General features: G+C 35.8%; 1 protein-coding gene across 2 annotated transcripts in view; it reads left to right on the forward strand.

The window, feature by feature from the left end:
• SPRED1 (sprouty related EVH1 domain containing 1) overlaps nt 1-19,992 on the forward strand; it is a 102,757-nt gene that overhangs the window by 1,438 nt on the left and 81,327 nt on the right. Inside the window, exon 1 of one of the 2 annotated variants that reach the window (XM_055364233.2) lies at nt 14,327-14,459. The exons of the other annotated variant lie outside the window; for it this stretch is intronic. The gene's annotated coding sequence lies outside the window, so the exon portion shown is untranslated. Of the gene's footprint in view, nt 1-14,326; nt 14,460-19,992 lie in introns of those variants that run through there. 2 annotated transcript variants of the gene reach the window in all.

The raw sequence follows: 19,992 nt of genomic DNA on the forward strand, positions 1-19,992 counted from the left end.
TTTTTAGAATTTAATAGGATTAAGGACACCTGGAGTGTGGGCGATGTTGAGCTAGAGTTTACCTTTGTGACTATTGGACGTGTCTTCAGGAACGGAGAAGAATTTTGAATGCTAATTTTTACCTTTCAGCTATGTGAAAACACATGATTTACGTTGATGTAACCGAATTTACATTGCTAAATATGTTGGTGATTTCATTAACTTTTAGAGCATTCCGGTTTAAGTTTTAGCTTATTTGGGCTTTCTCCTTGCTTTCCAAACGAAATACTTCGTCTTTTAAATGTTTTGCTTTAACGTGACAGCTGCGTGGAGAAATAATGGTTGGCAACACTTTTCTATTGAGAAGGGATTTAATTCCAAGCAGAATATTAGCATCCGTTTTCTTGTAATTAAGTTCAACTTTTGTTTATCTTTGGAGGGTTGGAAAGAGTTAAGTGAGTTAGGACTTAGTCATTTGGATGCATTCCTTTAAATACAGTGCATTACTAAAGTCAGACCTTTTTGAAATAACTTTATAAAGTCTAGTGCCGAGTCCTGTTTAACGTAAAATAGCTAGAGAAAGGCCAAACAACATTTCCTCCTCCCTTACTCCCTCCCCACCCCAAAACACACGCTTCTGCTGAGCGGGTGTAGAAGGAGGTACATTGCTGCAGTGTCAGTGCAGTGTAGAAGCAGAAGTGGCAGCCATGTTCTGTCTCTTTTTGTGAATCGCCCTCATTTGCATAGCACACTCTTCATTCATAAAAAAAATAATTAAACATCCATCACCTTGGACATCTTGAAAGGATTTCCCAAGAAAAAAAATTCGCGGCTTATTTGTCTGTGTGTAGATTTTTGAGTTCAGAAGGTAAGAAGAATGTGAAATTTTAGGTTAAATTTAAAAACATACGCACACACAAACAACTACCCCTGTTCTGAGAATGTTGACACAGTTATGTGGGAAATATCAGTTCGGGGAGGTGCTGGGATCACGTGATCGCCTCCATTCATAAAATACCTGGCTGTCCATTCACAGTGCAGTACAGTGTCTCCCTGCCTTCTGCAGATTAGACCTACTTTGAGGGAGATCAAGAAGTCTATCTCAGATAATGGTTATTTAGGAGAAAAACTGCTAAAAATGCTGAACCGAATGACGGTAACTTTTATTGGTATCTTTCAAACAGTTTGGATTAAAAATGTTAAGTTTTCTTTTAGAGATGGGAAAAGACTTCTTACCAGTTTAATTTTTTTCTTAAAGCAGTGAATATCTCCTTGTTTCCTTCTGGTTGCAGCTAATAAAAAAAGCAGATGATGGAATGTGAATTAACACAAGTAAAATATATTTTTTCTAAATGGCCATTTTTTAAATACTTGCCATAAATAAATTGAGACAACAGGTTTTTTTGTATAGTGATAGTGCGTTCCACTGCTATTACAGTAAACTGAGAAAATACTCCCAGTGATTTAATCCCCAAGATGTTGATATTTGAAACACCGATGGCAATCTTCAGTGAGAGGATTGCTTTAAATATTTTTTTATCTAAATGTACTTAGTATGGGACAACTTGGAAATTATCTCACTCACCCAGACTTTTAAAATCGTTTTTTCACAAATTTATCCTGCTTTATTAATAAATTATTCCCTAGGAGCTTTGTAATACTTTTAAGTTTGGGCAGGGCGATAATAATATTTAGCATAATATTTTGGTAAACCCTTCATGGGAACAAAATCTTGGGGGTTTTACTTTAAAAAACTCTATTATGTTAGAAAATAATGTGTTCATCTGATAATCAGTTTTACTAGAGCCAGCATTGTTTGCTTGTGCATTAGATAAACCACTGAGTGAACTTATTTGGAATGTAGCTTTTAATATAGTAATTTATGTCTCATCTTTAATAGGTGAACTGTTTTGAAATGGAAATTTATTATTTATAGTCATATATTATGAAGAAAGATACGTATCATGGCAGAAGCCATTAAGGCCTTAGCACAGTTTAAAACTGCCCCGTAACATGGATTTTATTTGGGCCTTACATTTTTTTCCCTTTTCTCTTTTTTAAAGCCATTGCTCATAGGGATTTAATTACAGTAGGGACTATTTTTAACATTCTTTAGTTTCTTTTTCACCTGATTTCAACCTTCAGGAAAAGTGAAAATCACCAGTTTCCTGGGAAACCATTAACCCTTTCTAGATAGCCATTGTGGTAAAATCCAGTAAGGCCTCATTCTGAAATCCTCGAGTACATGCTGTATTATCTGAAATTAAAGTTTTATGTAGAGAAATGGATAACTCCTAGGCTGACTGTGAGAATATATTTAATCAAGAATTAGTGGGGGATCTGTTATGTGTAGGGCTTTGCTTTAATGCCAAACCAAGTAAGGAAGAAATAAATTAGAATAAAGCATTTCTTAGATTGTTTCACATTTACGTTTAAAAATCTTACTTTTCAAAAATAGTAAACGTACTCTAGAGCAAAAGAGTTTGTGTTATAAATAGTAGAGGAAATAGCCACATACATGTTTGTTTTGTAGGTAATTTGCACAGAGACTGTTTAATACTCCAGTCAAATGTTTCCGATAGATATAACTGTACCATATTTTACATTATTGAATTAGCCTTCTAAATAGAGTTTTAAACATTTAAAGGCATATTATATAATACTTAAGAGTCTTTGTCCTTTGGTATTGAGTGTATGTAGCACTGCATGTCCTTTTGTCAATTTGGCCAAAACGTTTGGAGAAGTGAAGTAGCTGAAATAATAAGCATTTGGCTTATTAGGCTCATGTTAGCCAGAAACACTTCCTGTGTCAGTATTAGGCTTTCTAATAGCAAGTTGGGATTATATTAGATTTTGGAATTAAGTTAATTAGAATTAGACCATGTATGATAAACGTACTATGTTGTAATCTGAGTTTGAACCGTTTTTCCGTAAATAGAAAGCAAATTTTTGTGGTTATATCATTTAGTGCCTCATAAAAAATATACCCAGTGGTGAGTTATTTTTGATAAGTGTAAGTAAACATATGTTCACCCCATACATTTTACATATGTATATGTATGTACACACACACACACACACACACACATATATATATAAAATTGGAAAACATTCTAGAAATAAATGGAAGCACTGGAAAGCTGTGTAATATTAAGCGATCTAATGTTTGTTTATATAGATGTGGTGTATACATAATATAAAAATTTGCTTATTATTCAGTTGGCCTATGTAAAAATCAGCTAAATGACTGCATACTTGCTTCAACTTAATTTCCCTCTGCTTTCTCACTTAAAACTTTATGATCCTGAATTATATATTTTAAACACATTATGATACCATACCTAGAATTCCTCTCCTTACAAACTTTTGTAAATTCGTCATTTTTCCCCAAAAGACCTTCTCTCTTCCCCTCTTTCAACACTCTGTCCCTCTATGTTGCCTCTGTACTTCGTACATATGTATATTAGTTTTAAAATCATATAATATTGTGATTATTTACTTATTTCTATGACCGCTATTCTGTAATTCCCTACTTTTGTTTGTATGCCTAGCACAGTGCTTGATGGCAAATGCTCTACAAATGTGGTTGAATTAATGGAGCCTCATTACCTCATTTTTTTGTTTTCTCTGAATTTATGCGTTTGAGATCATTAGCTGTATTAGAAAAAAAGGCTGAAAAAGACTATGGGAAAAGTAAATTATTACCCGTTTAAGAAGGCTTACTTTTTTTTTAAGAAAATACAAAAATTGGACTCATTTTTGACATGTTTTGTTTCTGCAAGTTTGAGAAATAACTTAGATCAGGCTTAAAAACTGTCCTAAAATGCTGTTGGGATGTTTGGATGTGCTTGGCCTCTGAGTTATGTGGTGTATCTGAAGACCCGTGTTATATCCACAAGAAGGTAGACATTTGTGTGTCTGTCTTTTTTTGGCATAGGAAGCTCAAAATTTAGGAATATGTATCTCCAGCTGTTTATCAGTTTTAAGTTCTTTAAATTGCTCTCCCTTTCCCCCATGGTTCCACATTAGTGCCAAGGGTGAGGAACTGACTAGGGATAAAGAAGTGAAATTGATCAGGAAGGGGTGAACAGCAGCAGATTCCATGATTTTATACTGCAGCTGTTGGTGACTGAGAACTGCCTAAGGGGAAAGTGTAACAATTTAGCCTTTTCTCTGGTGTTGTATAACTTGAACTTGACTAGTCTTACCCAGTTTGGGGAAATGATTGGTAAAGACAAGCCTGCTTTTCTTCTCCATCTTTCAGTAGGAACAGGAACGACATTAAAAATGCCAATTTAAAAAATGCTTCACCCCTGTAAGAGTAGTAGTTTATTTCAGATAATGTACAAAATGATCTCTAAAGTGAATAATAATTTATTTGCAATTCTGCCATTAAATAACAGCTGTTAAAATTTTGGTCTACATGGAAACCTTTCTTATGATGTTGGTGATGAAACGTATTCATTTATTAGATTTTTACTGTATGCCAAGCACTGTTATAAATGCTTTATCAAAGCATTATGTAGTTTATATATATACATGTGTTTCTTCTCAGTGGAATGGAATTGCACAGTGGGTACAATTGTAGCTTAATGTGAATATTTTCTTAAGTTGTTAAATATTCTAGAATATAATTTTTAGTGGCTACATTATGTTCAGTGTATGATATACATTAGTTTTAATCAGTCTCCTATTGTTGGATATTTTAGTTATTTTTAAACAATGTTGCATACCATCCTGAGTTCTGTCTCCATCCAGATCTCTTACTTTTCCCTTGAGATAGTCTAAGAATGGAGTTAAAAGAGAGGAAAATATTTAATTTTATTCTTTCTGTTAAATTGCCCTCTAGAAAAGATTTAGTATATGAGAGTGCTTACACTTTGAAATGTCTGTACAGTTGTCTGAATTTTTCTTTGCCAATTTTGAAGGTAGAAAATGAAGTCTTATTTTTTAAATGCTTTATGGTAAAATAAAATTGATTTAAAAACTTATTAGGTTGTTTTGCGGTAACTAGAATGTTTTTAAATACTATATTATAAATAGAATTTAAGTGCTCATGTAAAAGCCATTTGTACATCATTTATTTAACTCTTACCATCTTCTGTGCAGTATGGTATAGTCTAAAGAACACTGGACTTGAAATTGGGAGATGGATTTCTTTTGTAGCTATTTTTAATTTATTCTCTAATCCTGGGCTCTGTAGGCCTCAGTTTGCTGATTTATAAATTAAAGAATTTGGACTAAGCATCATATGCGCCCTTCCTTTGTTGATGGTGTATGATTTAGACTTTGTTAATTTTATTATATTGTTATTTTTGACATACTTAAACAAAAGACTTAAGAGTAGAAGTGGTAGGAAGATGAGGTAAAAGCATGCATTTTGAACAATTAAGATACAAAATTTGGAAACATTTGGTATATTAATAGTCTTTTAAGACTTATGTTGGGCTTAATAGCCATGTATCTTTGATGACACAAAATTTTGTACTACTCAATTTTGTTTTTTATTTATTTATTTATTTTAAAGAGGCAGGGTCTTGCAGTGTTGTCCAGGCTGGAGGGCAGTACAGTGGTATGATCATAGCTCACTGCAGCCTTGAACTCCTGGGTTCAAGTGATCTCCCACCTGTGCCTCTTAAGTAGCTAGGACGACAGGTGCGCCACCACACCTGGCTAATTTTAAAATTTTTTGTGGTGATCCGGTCCTGCCCAGGCTGGTCTCAAATTCCTTGGCTCAAGTTATCCTCTTGCCTTGGCCTCCCAAAGGGCTGGGATTACTGGCACGAGCCACCATGCACAGCCCTCATTTTAAAAAAGAGAGAAAAAGTATGGCCTCCATCTGTGGATGAATAAGTAAACAAAGGCTATTGGGCTTAAACACCAACTTGATTAGTTCTACAAGGAATATGCTAACAAGATACCAGTCTTTATGCTTTACTTACAGAAGTAAGTTTTTTACTAGGTCACTTACACAAATCAATAATGTAACACTAGGGGATAACTGTATATTAGTTTAAGAAGTTAACTCAGGTAATGAATTTTGTCATTCTTTAATGTTTAGATTTATGATAAGTATTATGTCATAGCTGCATCTGAGAATCCAGAACCAAAATTATTACATATCTGTGAGATTGTGTTTTTGCGATACTCACAATGAAAAACAGTTCATTAATAATGGATTTCACGCTAAGGTATTATGTTGCTGTAGACAAAGCATTCTTAAAATTCAGAGTGTTTGTGGGCTTGAAGGAAAATGTGACGTTCTTACTAATCTCTACCTGAACATTCATAATTAAAGGAAATGTTAACAAGCTATGATAGTATTAGAGGTACTTGTGACAGCAAATGTGTTAGTTTTTATTGCTGCTTTAACAACGTACTACAAATTGGGTGGCTTAAAAAGCAACAACAAGTTTATTGTCTCACAATTACTAAACGTCCAAAATCAAAGAGTTGGCAGGGCCATGTTCCCTCTAAAACCAGTAGGGGAATCCTTTCTTTTGTCTTCCTTGCTTCTGGTGGTTGTTGGGAACCTTTCACATTCCTGAGCTTGGAGCTGCATAATTCCATGTCTTCATCATCACATGGCGGTGTTCTCCCTGTGTGTTTCTGTCTTCCTTTGAGTGATACCAGTCATTGGATTAGGAGCCTACCCTACTGCAGTATGACCTCATCTTAACTAATAAGGTCATGGGGCTAGGACTTCTACATGTATTTTGGGGGAGATGCAGTTCAACCCATAACACCAATAGAAACTATGGATTTTTTTTTTTCTTATAGCACAGTTGCTGTTAGCTGTTACAGCTATCTTGAAATACCGTTTATAGTCATCACTAATTTGAAACTATTATAGTTATTAAACCTATTGATAGAGCATATATTTTAAAGTGTTAATAAAGAACTGCATTATTACCATATCAAAATGAAAAATATTTCAATAACTATGTCAATATAATTAATTTCTTTTGTAATACTGTGTATGTTGTTTTAGGCCCCTAATATTGTTCTGAGAAAGGGGTCATAAGCTTTACCAGGCTGCCAAAAACATCCATGACACAAAAGGTTTAAATCTTCTGCAGTGGACAGAAGCCCAGAAGCCTGAACCCAAAGATAGAGATATAAAATAGGAAGAGTAAGAAACATGAGGATAAGATGAGTAACTCCAACATACAGCTAACAGTTCCAAAAGAAGAGAATAGAGGAGACGAAATATTACAAATGGTGGCTGCAAATTTTTAAGAACTAGCAAATCAAACCTCACTCAGCGAACTAGAACAGAACAAAGCCTCACAGTCAAATGGGGTTTATCTTGAGGATGTAAGAATGGATCAACATGAGAAAAGCAGTGCATTGTATCACATTTGAAGATTAATGGAGAGAAATGATATGATCTTAATAAATGCCAGAAATGTCATTTAATCTCTGCCCATAATAAAGTAAATGTTCATAAATATAGAGACAAATTATTTTTCTGCTCTCTAGAATTTTAGATTTTTAATTTTTCTGATTTAAAACGAGGGTGTGGGATTTACTCAACTTTGGGATTTTAGTCCAAGAGTTCTAGAATCATAACTGATTTTTTTTGTACTTCTGAATTAATATATCATTTCTGTTACTCAGATGTAGGATTGACTGGTGGAAATTGCCTTGTGTCTGAAATTTCTGAATTACCTTGCAAGGCATTTCTTTCTGTGTTTGGAGAGCAAAGAATAACCTTTAGCAAATTCAAGAGTAATTGGAATTAAATTTCAGTCTAATATCAGTTTAATAATTTTATGTCTAAATTTAATCTGTATAACAGGAGTTATAATTTGTTTTTGTTGTTTTTTTTTTTTTTTTAATTTATTTTTTAGACGGAGTCTTGCTCTGTCGCCCAGGCTGGAGTGCAGTGGCGCCATCTCGGCTCACTGCAAGCTCCGCCTCCCGGGTTCACGCCTTTCTAACAGGAGTTATAATTTGGATAAAGGCCATTATGAACTTGGAATGTGGAATGTAATTCTTTTTCCTGGTAGTATTTAGTGATACCATTGCGTGTGATTAAACACATTTTGCTTGAGCTGTTCATGTAGTTAGGAATTACATTCACAAATACAGTGTTTTTTAATGACTTCTATATATTAGCATCCTGTGGCAGGATTGCCAAAAATTTAGATAAAATTTAGTGAGTTGTGTCTTTTCTGATGCCACTTTTTCAAAGTTACTGTAACTTTTACCACTTCAGAGTGTTTTATTAACTTCAGCACAGTCACCAAACTCTTTTTTTTTTTTTTTTTTTTTTTTACTGTTTTATTGTGTTATTTTTATACTGTGAGATTGGGGAGTTCTGGGGTTTCCCCCCTTAATATGTAAAAGCAGTATTAAACATTTCAGAATTTTAGTTGCTGGATTATATATATTGACTTTTTACACTTTCAGGATAGATTTGAACAGGGACCATTAGTAACTTTTTCCTAAAGAAATTCAGTTCAGTGACATTTGAATGAGTGCTTACTAGGCACTTGACTTTTGCCTTAGCTTTGGAGATACAAAGATAATTAAAACTTTAAAATCGCTATCACAGTCCACAAGGGAAATAGATACTTCTGAAATGTGATGGGTGTTCTGGTTATAAAGTTCTTCAAGGCTCAAGGAGAAAGTGATTCTACCTGGGAGTGGATGGCAGGATGGTGACTGTGTGAAGGAAGGCTTCAGAAAAGAAGTGGCATTTTAAGAGTCAGCCATGAATGAGAGCATGGAAAGGGGGAAGGGTATTCCAACCAGGAAGAGAGGGGGCAGAAGACAAGCACAGAAAGAAGAAAAAGTTGGAGGAAAGGCAATACCTTTTTGGATACAGTTGTTTGGAGGAGTTGTTAAGGAAAGTGTTGAGGGACCAGATTGTGAGTAGTGTAGATTTGTGCTTACCTATGTATCACCAACTGTGGGGCAAGGGATGGTGGCTAGGCCTAAAATATGAGACACAATATGAGCATGGCAGAAGCCCCTGGAAATCAGTTTTTCTTGAAAAGTTGAATATTTATCTGACTGGTTAGTAATAAGATGAATTTCGAACAGAGTTCCCATTAATTTTATAGATGAAACACCGAAGAGTTGAAAGAAAATTTGTTCTTTGAGCTACCTTCCCTCCTTACCACAACTATCTTTAGTCAGTAAGGATACTTAATGAGAGGCACTAGGTGAAGTTTTCATCATGTAGACAGTGGGGACTCAGTATTTTAAGTGAGGGAATGATAATCCAATTTGTGTAAAGCAGGGCTTCTTAGGACAGTTGACTGGAGGGAGAAGAAAATGAACTTCAGTTGATGAGGAAGATGTAGTAAGACAACAAAACAGAGCTGGGAATAGAGCATTTGGAAGTACTGGGGACTCATATGAGAAGAAATTCAAATGTCCAACGATTATTTGACTGAATGTGAAGGAAGGAGTAGGAAGGTTGTGGGATGACTTGAACATTTTAAATTTAGGCCGCTGTAATGCTTTTAAATGAAGGTGGGAATAGAGATGAACCCGGTTTTTTAAATGGGAAAATAACCCAGTTTTGATCTTTTTTAGTCTGGGTGCTTACTGGATGTCAAGGTAGAAAGTGTCCAACAAGGTGCTTTAACTATGGGTTGAGTTCTCAAAAAGGTTAAGAGGGTAGAGTTATAGTGACATCTTCAGCATATATAGTAGTTGAGGCCAGTGGAAAATTTCCCATTGAGAATATTAAGTAATAATGGAAAGATGACAAGTGAGAAACAGCAGTGTTTTTAAGGGAGAGTAGAAGAAAGAAGAGACACCAAAAGACGGAAGTGGCTTAAATGGTAGGAGAGCTCTGAGAGGAAAGTATTTTAGAAGCCAAGGGAAAAAGGAGTATTGAGAAAGCATTAGATATCACAGAAAAATTAGATTGGTGATTTCTAAGACAAGGATTTAACTGTTAGGATGTCATTGACCTTTGTGGGAGTAATCATGGGGACAGAAGTCAGGTTTTGCTATAGGTTGAGGGTGTCCAATCTTTTGGCTTCCCTGGTCTACTTTGGAAGAAGAATTGTCTTGGGCCACCCATAAAATACACTAACACTAAAGGTAGCGGATGCGCTAAAAAAAACAAATCACAAAAAAAAATCTCATGATGTTATAAGAAAGTGTACAAATTTGGGTTGGGCTGCATTCAAAGCCGTCCTGCCGCATGCGGCCCATGGGCCGCGGGTTGGATGAGCTTGCTGTAGATTAAAGAGAAAATAAGAAGTGCTGAAGCAGAGAAGTCATAGAGTAGATGCTAGTCATTTAGGGCGAAGTTAGTAGTTGAAGTTTATTTGTTGGCTCATGTCAGTAGTGGAGAAGAAGAGAAAGAAAGACTTAAGGAATGGCATAATGGATGGAGCAAGGCCTAGGACAGTCTATCAAATTGTTTTACTGGTTGTCACACACTGTTAGATTTAATCCTTCTAAAGATCATGTGAGCTAAGTATCTATAGTTTACAGATGAGATAACTGAGACTCATGAAAGGTTTAGTAACTTGCCATGGCCACGCAAGAGAGTGAAGTGGTAGAACTGAGATTCAAACTGCACAGTATTTATACCACACTGTACGTCATATACTTTATTGACAGACTAGATTTTAAAGAAAACATTAGCTTGAAGTGGTAGATTGACACATAGAACTGATAGCTGTTTTGAAGAACTGCAAGTTTTGTTAAAGTTAAAGAGCTTGTAGAGTGTAAGTGGGAAAAATGAAAAGACAGATTTTGATCATAGAACAATGGCTCCAGAGTGATGACATGTAAGGGAAGATTAAAGTAGAAACAGGGATGAAGGTTATTGGAGAAGCCAGGGTCTGCTAAAATGTTTTTTTTAAAAAAGAGTGAACAGTATGGATGTTTGGATAGCTAGGGTGGTATCAGGAGTTGAGGTGGAGAGAAATCCTAAGCCAGTGCCAGTGTATTTAATGTGAGTGTGGGTTGAGTGACTTAGAGTGCTGGTATCACTGTTGCCACCTCCCTCTGCAATCAAGAGAGACAGGGGTAAGGATTTTGGAATTGGCGTTTGAAGAAAAGGGTATTGGGGAAGAGGATAAGAAAAGGGAAGGGTTTAGCTGGGAAGATTTGAGAGTATTAGCAATGATAGGATGTCATGTAATAATGGTCCTATCAGGAACGAGTGATTCTGAGAATTAGAAAGTAGAGGGGAAGAGAGACATGTAAATAAACTATCCAAATTAAGGTCTTATTAAGAACTTTATGTTTTTATGAGAGGCAAACCAAGATGTTGACTGATATTGCAGGGTTTTATCCAATAAATTATATTGTCATTTATGGGATGTTATAGCCTTTGGGTTCTCCATTCCTAATGTGGTTAGAGAAGCCCTTTCAAATAAAAATTTACTAATTTAAATTTTACAGTTAACCTGGTGTTCACAACTAACATAATCCTGGGGTTACTGCTGACTGTAGCATTAAGACATTGGCAAATAACATAATCTGTCTTTGTGCTTGCCTTTTCATCTATAAAACCAGGATAATATATCCCTACTTCGGAGGGATACAACCTCTGAATGTAACCTCTCTCCCTACAATAACATTTTTTGATTAGAGATAAAAGAATATTAAACAGAACTTTTAGTTCTTCAGAAGGAAGGTACTATGTTTATAAAATAATCAGTGCTCATTTTCATTTAGCCTGAAGGTGGGGTCGCTTTTTAAAAAGGATTATTAACCTACTTAGAAAAATTGTGTTTCATTTTAAATGTTAGAAAGCAACTTTTCAGAAAAACTTAAAATCTAAAAATTCCAACATTAGAAAAAAAATTTATATTGTGAAAATTTTCTTCCATGTTCTGGGCAGACTGAAGAGGTAGATGTAACTAGTCTTGAGTAGGTTAATAAGACAAACAACTAGCTCTGACTAGTTTTTTGTTTAATTTTTTAATACAACTATTCAGTTATAAAAGGAGTATATTTCTAGAACTTATTAAAATAATTTTAATACCTGAGCACAGTTTAGAAGTCTAAGTAGATTCAGTGTCTTGCCATCATTTTTGATGGAAAAAAACATCTTACAGTTCAATCCAGGAACTTTCAAATATTGTTGTATGGCAAGCAGAAATCTATTTTCGTGGGAGAGAATGGTAGAGGAAGATTTTTCAGCTTAGGGAAATTATTATTAAAGGTTTAGAATTTAATTTTTTTGCAGCTGTAATTAAACTAAGATTCCTATTAGATGGACGCACTATTTCTGCCAGCTAGAAATTCATTGTTCTTGATTTAGTCTGTTAACTTTAATTTGGACAGCTGATGGTCTGTATGCTCATGTTTAGTTAAGTTTTATGGTCATTAACAACTAAAGCAAAAATACGTTTACATTTTGCTTTAGCCTGATGTTTAGTCCTAGCATTCTGAAAAAACTGTATAATTTGTTAATTCAAAAATAATTGCCTTGGACACATAATCAGAAACTTGGTTTAGGAATGAATTATGTATGAATCAAAATCTTAAATGAGCATAAATCAGGGACTTAAAAATATGATGAAGAATGCCCATACTTTTTCTTTTGATGAAGGTTATTGGATCCAAAAATCAAACTTAATTAACTTAGTAACAGTTAAGAACATATAACAGCCTTAAATGATGTATCAAATTAGGGCCAGGCACGGTGGCTCATGCCTGTAATCCTAGCACTTTAGGAGGCCGAGGTGGGCAGGTTGCCTGTGCTCAGGAGTTGGAGACCAGCCTGGGCAACATGGCAAAACCCTTTCTCTACTAAAAATACAAAAAAATTAGCCAGGCATGGTGGTGCATGCCTGTAGTCCCAGCTACTCGGGAGGCTGAGGCATGAGAAACGCCTGAACCCGGGAAGCTGAGGTTGCAGTAAGCCAAGATCGTGCACTGTACTCCAGCCTGGGCAACAGAGTGAGACTCTGTCTCAGAAAAAAAAAAAAAAATCAGGATATTCTTCAACTTTGTATTATCATTTTTAAAGAGAAGGAGAGTGGCGAGAGATGGATGAGACAGACTGGCTTCTAGCCACCTTAGTTTTCCTTAGCAATGTTTCCTAGTCTTGATACTTGAAGAGCAAGCAAACTGAGCTTCTAAGTGAGCCAAAAAGAAAAAAAAAATTATCGGATGTTGTATAGACTCTACTGCTTTTGAGTCTGAACTGTGTTTTGTGTACTAGGCCCTAGCATATAACACATAAGAAGGATAATTTGACTTATAATTACTGGCTAATAGCAGATCATCCAATGTTTGAATTTACCCTATCTCAGATTTAGTCAGGTGGTATAAGGAAAAAAATGAAAATAAGCTAAAATCCTTTAGGAAAACAATGAGCAATAATTACATCAAAAGAAATCAACTAAAAGCCCAGCACAGCTTTCAACTGCATCTAGTTCCATACACATTTTTGCTTGTGTACATACACATATTATTTACCTGATTAAGTATATCACCTGATATACTTAATATAAAGACTTAGGCGTATATCTAGTTTTTAAATAATCACTTTAGTACCTGTAATATTTCACATCGTTTTACCAAAAGTTTACCTACTTGTTATCTCTTTAAAGAACACTTTAGGTTTCCAGCTCTTTGCTATTACAAATAACATTTTTAAGGAGCATCTTTTTGCATATAAATATTTTCTTCTCTTTAGTAAAATTTCTTAAGATAAATTTACAGGAGTGGGATAAGTGTGTCAAAGAGTACAAGTGGTTTTTTAAAATTCTTAATATGAACTGCCACTTCTGAAAATTCACATTTTTTTCTATTGTGGATTATTTGTAATGAATTTTGTTCTTAAATTTCTTAGATTCCATTTTTGTTCTTTGGTACCTTGTGGTTTTATGTAGCTCTCAGTACATAATTAAATGACAGCTCATATTTGAGTAACTAACAGCATTGGCCTAAAATCATTTCATGCATTTAGTCTTTATAATAACCATTTAAGTGTTTGTTATAATGTTACTACTCCCATTTACAAAGCCAAGGAAACTGAGGTGCAGGAAAGTTAAATGACTTGGCAAAGATTACATACTTGGTAAAGTCTTATGATTCCAAAGCCTATGCCCTAAACAATGGCTTTTAGACTTTTTGACTGCATCACAGTAACAAATACATTCTGCATTTTGACAGTTTGACATCAGCAGTGTACATACACGCACGTATGCCCATAGGATATACATATGAAAAGATTTAGTGTTTAAAAAGCTTTCCATCTTTTCCTAATACAAATAATTAAAAACATTTCATATTGGGAAAACAACTGTCCTAGTGATTAGAATTCAGTGTTCACATAAATCTGAGTTAGTTTACTAGATTTACAAATAATTATATACTTATAAAAGATTAATTTGCAATACATTGCTATATCATTTGGAGCACTTCAGTGAAGACATCTGAAAAAGCAATGATGTAATAACATTTGCTATCTCTACTCTAGCTACAGCAATTCAATTCTGAATTCTTCTGCAGTTCCTCACAGCTCAGCCTTGAAACCCACACTTGTGAGTATCCTATGCCTTTTAGTATTATCTCTTATTTTCATGAAATAAGCTGAACATAAATGTGAATCTTCACTACCAACACAGAGGTACATCCTTAGAGGAGAACAACATCCCAAATACTTCACAGTAGTTTAGAACAGGGAATTTTTCAATGGCAATGGGTCTCCATCAGCATTATGTTTCCATGCAGAATGGAATAGAATACCAAAGTCAGCCTGTGTGTTGTCACAGTAAGTCTGAGTTGTTTTGTGAAAAGTTATGTGTGTGTGTGATACACTTACCCTTGTGACTACCAGTCATTCCCAAACAAATTCACAAGGATGTTGAGACCATGTAGGGGGTGGAGGAATAGCCTAAACATTTAAAAGTGACCAGGGTATAGTAAATGATAAATCATCATACAGGACCCATCATTTAAAAAGATATTGTTAATACTCTGTTATTTGAGCATACTTTCCTTATTGCTTTATGTTAATGAAAGTAAGGTAATTAAAAGATTTTTCACAGGTTGTGTTAAAAGTGTATGGCTTCAGTCTCTTAACCTTGTTTTGTAAGTTTTTACTGTTCATTCCTTAATAGTAACCATATCATCTTAGTTGGAGAGGGATTCCTATCTACCTCAGTACATTTTCAATCTTTGAAATCATCAGATTATAAAGGAGTTGTAGAAACAGAAATCATATTTATAGTACTAACTTTTTTCTTTTCTTTTTTTTTGAGACAGAGTCCCGCTCCGTCGCCTAGGCTGGAGTGCAGTGGCGCGATCTCGGCTACTGCAAGCCCCGCTTCCGGGGTTCACGCCATTCCCCTGCCTCAGCCTCCCGAGTAGCTGGGACTAAGGCGCCTACCACCATGTCTGGCTAATTTTTTTTGTATTTTTAGTAGAGACGGGGTTTCACCGCGTGTTAGCCAGAATGGTCTGGGTGTCCTAACCTTGTGATCTGCCCGCCTCAGCCTCCCAAAGTGCTGGGATTCCAGGCGTGAGCCACCGCGCCCAGCCAGTACTAACTTTTTTTTAAGAGACAGGGTCTCTCACTTTGTCACACAGGCTGGAGTGCAGTGGCACAATCACAGCATGCTAACCTCGAACTGTCAGGCTCAAGTGATTAATCTGTCTCAGCCTCCTGAGTAGCTTGGACTACAGGTGCCTGCCGCCATGCCCAGTAATTTTTAAATTTTTTTGTAGAGACAGGGTCTTGATTTTGTTGGCCAGCCGGGCTGGTCTCAACTCCTGAGCTCAAGTGGTCCTCCCACTTCAGCCTCGCAGAGTGCTGAGATCACAGGTGTGAGCCACCATGCCTGGCCCTTACTACTAGCATTTAATTCATTGTCTCTCACTGTTTTTTCCAAATGTTTGTTACTTTACTGAAAGATACTACCTTTGTTATCTGCTAAAATTTTTACTTCCATTTGCTGCCAGTTGGGCTTTATTAGAATTATTTGAGAATCTAAAGCAGTGAGTACAATAGAACATTCTGTGATGATGGAAACATTCTGTTTGTGGTATCCACTATGGTGGCTACTATATAGTTATTTGGCTGTACTTGAAGTGGTTTGAGTGACTGAGGAGTTAAATTTTAAATTTTATTTAATTTATATAGCCACAAGTGGCCAGGGTTGACTGCTGTATTGGATGGCACAAATCTGGAGCATTTCTTTCTTTTCTTTTTTTTTTTTTTTTGAGACAGAGTCTTGCTCTGTCTCCCAGGCTGGAGTGCAGTGGCACGATCTTAGACCACTGCAACCCCTGCCTCCCAGGTTCAAGTGATTCTCCTGCCTCAGCCTCCCAAGTAGCTGGGATTAAAGACGTGTGCCACCATGCCGGCTAATTTTGTATTTTTAATAGAGACGGGGTTTCATCATGTTGGCCACGCTGTCACGAACTCCCGATGTCAGGTGATCTGCCTGCCTCGGCCTCCCAAAGTACTGGGATTACAGGCGTGAGCCACCATGCCCAGCCCAAATCTGGAGCATTTCTATTCCTTCAAGCCCAACACCTTTTTTGAAAACTATGACATGTTCTCCATTCACTCTGCTGAAGAAAGTTTCTAATTGTTTTTTCATGGAGAGGTAACTTGAGGTAGCATAGCTTTTTCCAAAATGTGGAATTTGCCACTGGTATGTAAGATAATTTTAGTTGTTTCACAGACATGGCATTTATATTAGTCTGTTCTCACTGCTATAAAGAACCATCTGAGATGGGTAATTATTAAGAAAAGAGGTTTAATTAACTCACAGTTCTGTAGGCTATACAGGAAGCTTGGCAGGGAGGCCTCAGGAAACTTACAATCATGGTGGCAGGCAAAGGAGAAGCAAGCATTAGCAAGGCAGAGCAGGAGAGAGCCAAGTGGGAAGTGCTACACACTTCAAACAACTAGATATCCTGAGAACTCTATCACAAGAACAGCGAGGGGGTAGTCTGCCCCTCTTTCAACACATGGGGATTACATACTCGACCTGAGATTTCAGTGGGGACACAGAGCCAAACCAAATCAGCATTAAATTAAATTGAGAAGTTATTCCTTTCTTAATACTTGTTGAATTTTAAATTAAAAAAATGTATGTATGTATGTATATATACTAATTAGTATACTATCTTCATATATCAGCTTTTGTACATATGTCTCTTGAACTGAGTGAAATGTTTTCTTTAAACATTTCTTGTTGATACCTTTGAGGTAGTGCTTTGTAAAGCCAATCATCTTTATGATCTGCTAGATGAACCATAGATTGTTGTTCGTTTGTTTGTTTTGCTTTATTTTACCTTTTAGACACTGGGTTTTTAAAGATAAATATTATATAAAAATGATTCTTCTGGTGATATGAGAATTTACTTAATAGTTATTGAGTGACAAAGTTTTTAGACCCAATAATAAATACCTAATTATCCGTGTACCATGCCAAAGTGTGATATTATCTAAATGTCAGATGTTAAAGTGTTTAGATTCTATGAAAATAGTGTTTAGACCCGTTTCAGTAAGGAAATGTCTTTTAATTCAAAGTCATGTGTATGCTGCATATTTTAGTGGTAATTAAATGTTTCAGTGCAGCAGACCCTAAAGGGTCAATCACACATGTGCATTGGAATGCTGGGCTAATAGAAACAGCCAAACAGATGGAGATCAGGATGTTGCAGCATTTCTTATTAGTCACATTTAGTCCATCTCCTGGATTTTACATTGCTCTTAGGTTTGACAGTCATTAATGTTGATACTTAATGAAATAGAGACAACAAACATTTATTGAGCACTTATTATATGTTAGAGAGAGGATAGAAACTAACATTTTTGAAGCTTACTCTGTTCCAGGTGTTAGGACAGTAGGCTTTAGAGATGAATAAAATGTAGATCTTTCCATCGTGCAGTTCTCAACCTAATGTTAGAAGTAAATGATTGATTGGTTCTTTGGTAAAAAAGGACTTAGAGATATTGATTCCCTGCTAGAGGAAATACATTTTTCCCAGGAGAGTGAGAAAAACTGCTGAAAATAAAAATTATTTCATTAAAAAAATTTCCATTCTTATTTTAGATTTGGGGAGTACATGTGCAGGTTTGTTACAAAGGCATATTTCATGATGCAGAGGTTTGGGGTATGACTGAACCTGTCACCCAGGTAGTAAGCATAGTACCCAATAGTTTTTCAACCCTTACTTCCCTCCCTCCCTCCTGCCATATAGTAGTCCTCAGTGTCTGTTGTTCCCATCTTTATGTCCAGGAGTACCCAATATTTGGCTCCCCCTTGTAAGAACAGTGGTATTTGGTTTTCTGTTCCTGCCTGAATTCACTTAGGATAATGGCCTCCAGCTGCATACGTGTTGCTGCAAAGGACATGATTTTGTTCTTCTTTGTGGCTGCATAGTATTCCATGGTATATATGTACCACATTTCTTTAACCCACTGTTAATGGGCATCTGGGTTGATTCCATGTCTTTGCTTCAGTGATCATGAGTGCACGTGTCTTTTTGGTAGAATAATTTATTTTCTTTAGGATATATACCCAATAATGAGATTGTAGGGGTCGAATGGTAGGTTTTTTTGTTTTGTTTTTTTTTTTTTTGAGATGAAGTCTTGCTCTGTTGCTGAGGCTGGAGTGCAGTGGTGCAATCTTGGCTCACTGCAACTTCTGCCTCCCAGGTTCAAGCCATTTTCCTGCCTCAGCCTCCCGAGTAGTTGGGATTACAGGTACCAACCACCACACCCAGCTAATTTTTGTATTTTTACTAGAGACAGGGGTTTCACCAAGTTGGCTAGGCTGGTCTCGAACTCCTGACCTCAGATGATCTGCCTGCCTCAGCCTTCCAAAGTGCTGGGATTACAGGTGTGAGCCACTGTGCCCGACCTCGAATGGTAGTTTGGTTTTAAGTTATTTGAGAAATCTCCAAACTGCTCTCTGCAGTGGCTGAACTAATTTACATTCCCAGCATTGTGTAAGTGTTCCTTTTTCTCTGCAACCTTGCCAGAGTCTGTTATTTTTTAACTTTTTAATAATAGCCGTTCTGACTGGTGTGAGATGGCATATCTCATTGTGATTTTGTTTTGTATTTCTCTGATGATTAGTGATATGGAGCATTTTTCCTTAGGTTTGTTGGCAACTTGTATGTCTTCTTTTGAGCAGTGTCTGTTTATGTCTTTTGCCCTTTTTAAAATGAGGTTATTTGTTTTTGGCTTGTTCAGTTATTTAAATTGCTCATAGATTCTGGATATTATGTCTTTGTTGGATGCATAGTTTATGAATATTTTCTCCCGTTCTGTAGGTTTACTCTGTTGATAGTTTCCTTTGCTGTGCAGAAGCTGTTAGTTTAATTAGGTCCCACTTGTCAATTTTTTTGTTACAGTTGCTTTGGAGGACTTAGTCGTAAATTCTTTTCCAAGGCCCATGTCCTGAATGGTGATTTCTAGGTTTTCTTCTACGATTCTTATAGTTTGTGGTGTTACATTTAAATCTTTAATCCATCTTGAGTTAATTTTTGTATATGGCTGGGATAGCTGGCTAGCCATATGCAGAAGAATGAAACTGGACCCCTACCTTTCACCATATGTAAATTACCTCATTTTGAAGAAACATCTTTATGTGTTATACTTAACTTTATAGTTCAGTAGTAGTCTTGTGATCTAAGTAGCTACAATCTTAACTGTTTTTGATTCACTTTGAAGTTTGTATGGCATGATAGATTGTGTAAGAAGGGTTAAAGATTTATTGTCTGTTAACAACATAGAGCTCAGGATCAAATGAATATCATGAACTAAGTTTTTTTAACCTTAGCCTTAATTTTTATTTTTATGTTGTTATTAATATATATATATGAATAATAGTTTTTTTCCTATAGGATGTGTAGGACTTTAGTGTTTTTAAAAAAATTATTCCCTTTACTAACAAGAGCTTGAAAATGGATAATTTGTAGCTAAATGATAATTTAAATTTAAATGATAATTTGTAGCTAAATGATAATTAGCCCAGTTGGGTCTGGCATGAGATGTATGAGATGTGTCATTCTAAATCATATAAATGGCCCAAACTGCCCGGATTTCTGATT

Source organism: Gorilla gorilla, chromosome 16 (genome assembly GCF_029281585.2).
Source record: "Gorilla gorilla gorilla isolate KB3781 chromosome 16, NHGRI_mGorGor1-v2.1_pri, whole genome shotgun sequence".
Lineage (NCBI taxonomy): Eukaryota > Metazoa > Chordata > Mammalia > Primates > Hominidae > Gorilla > Gorilla gorilla.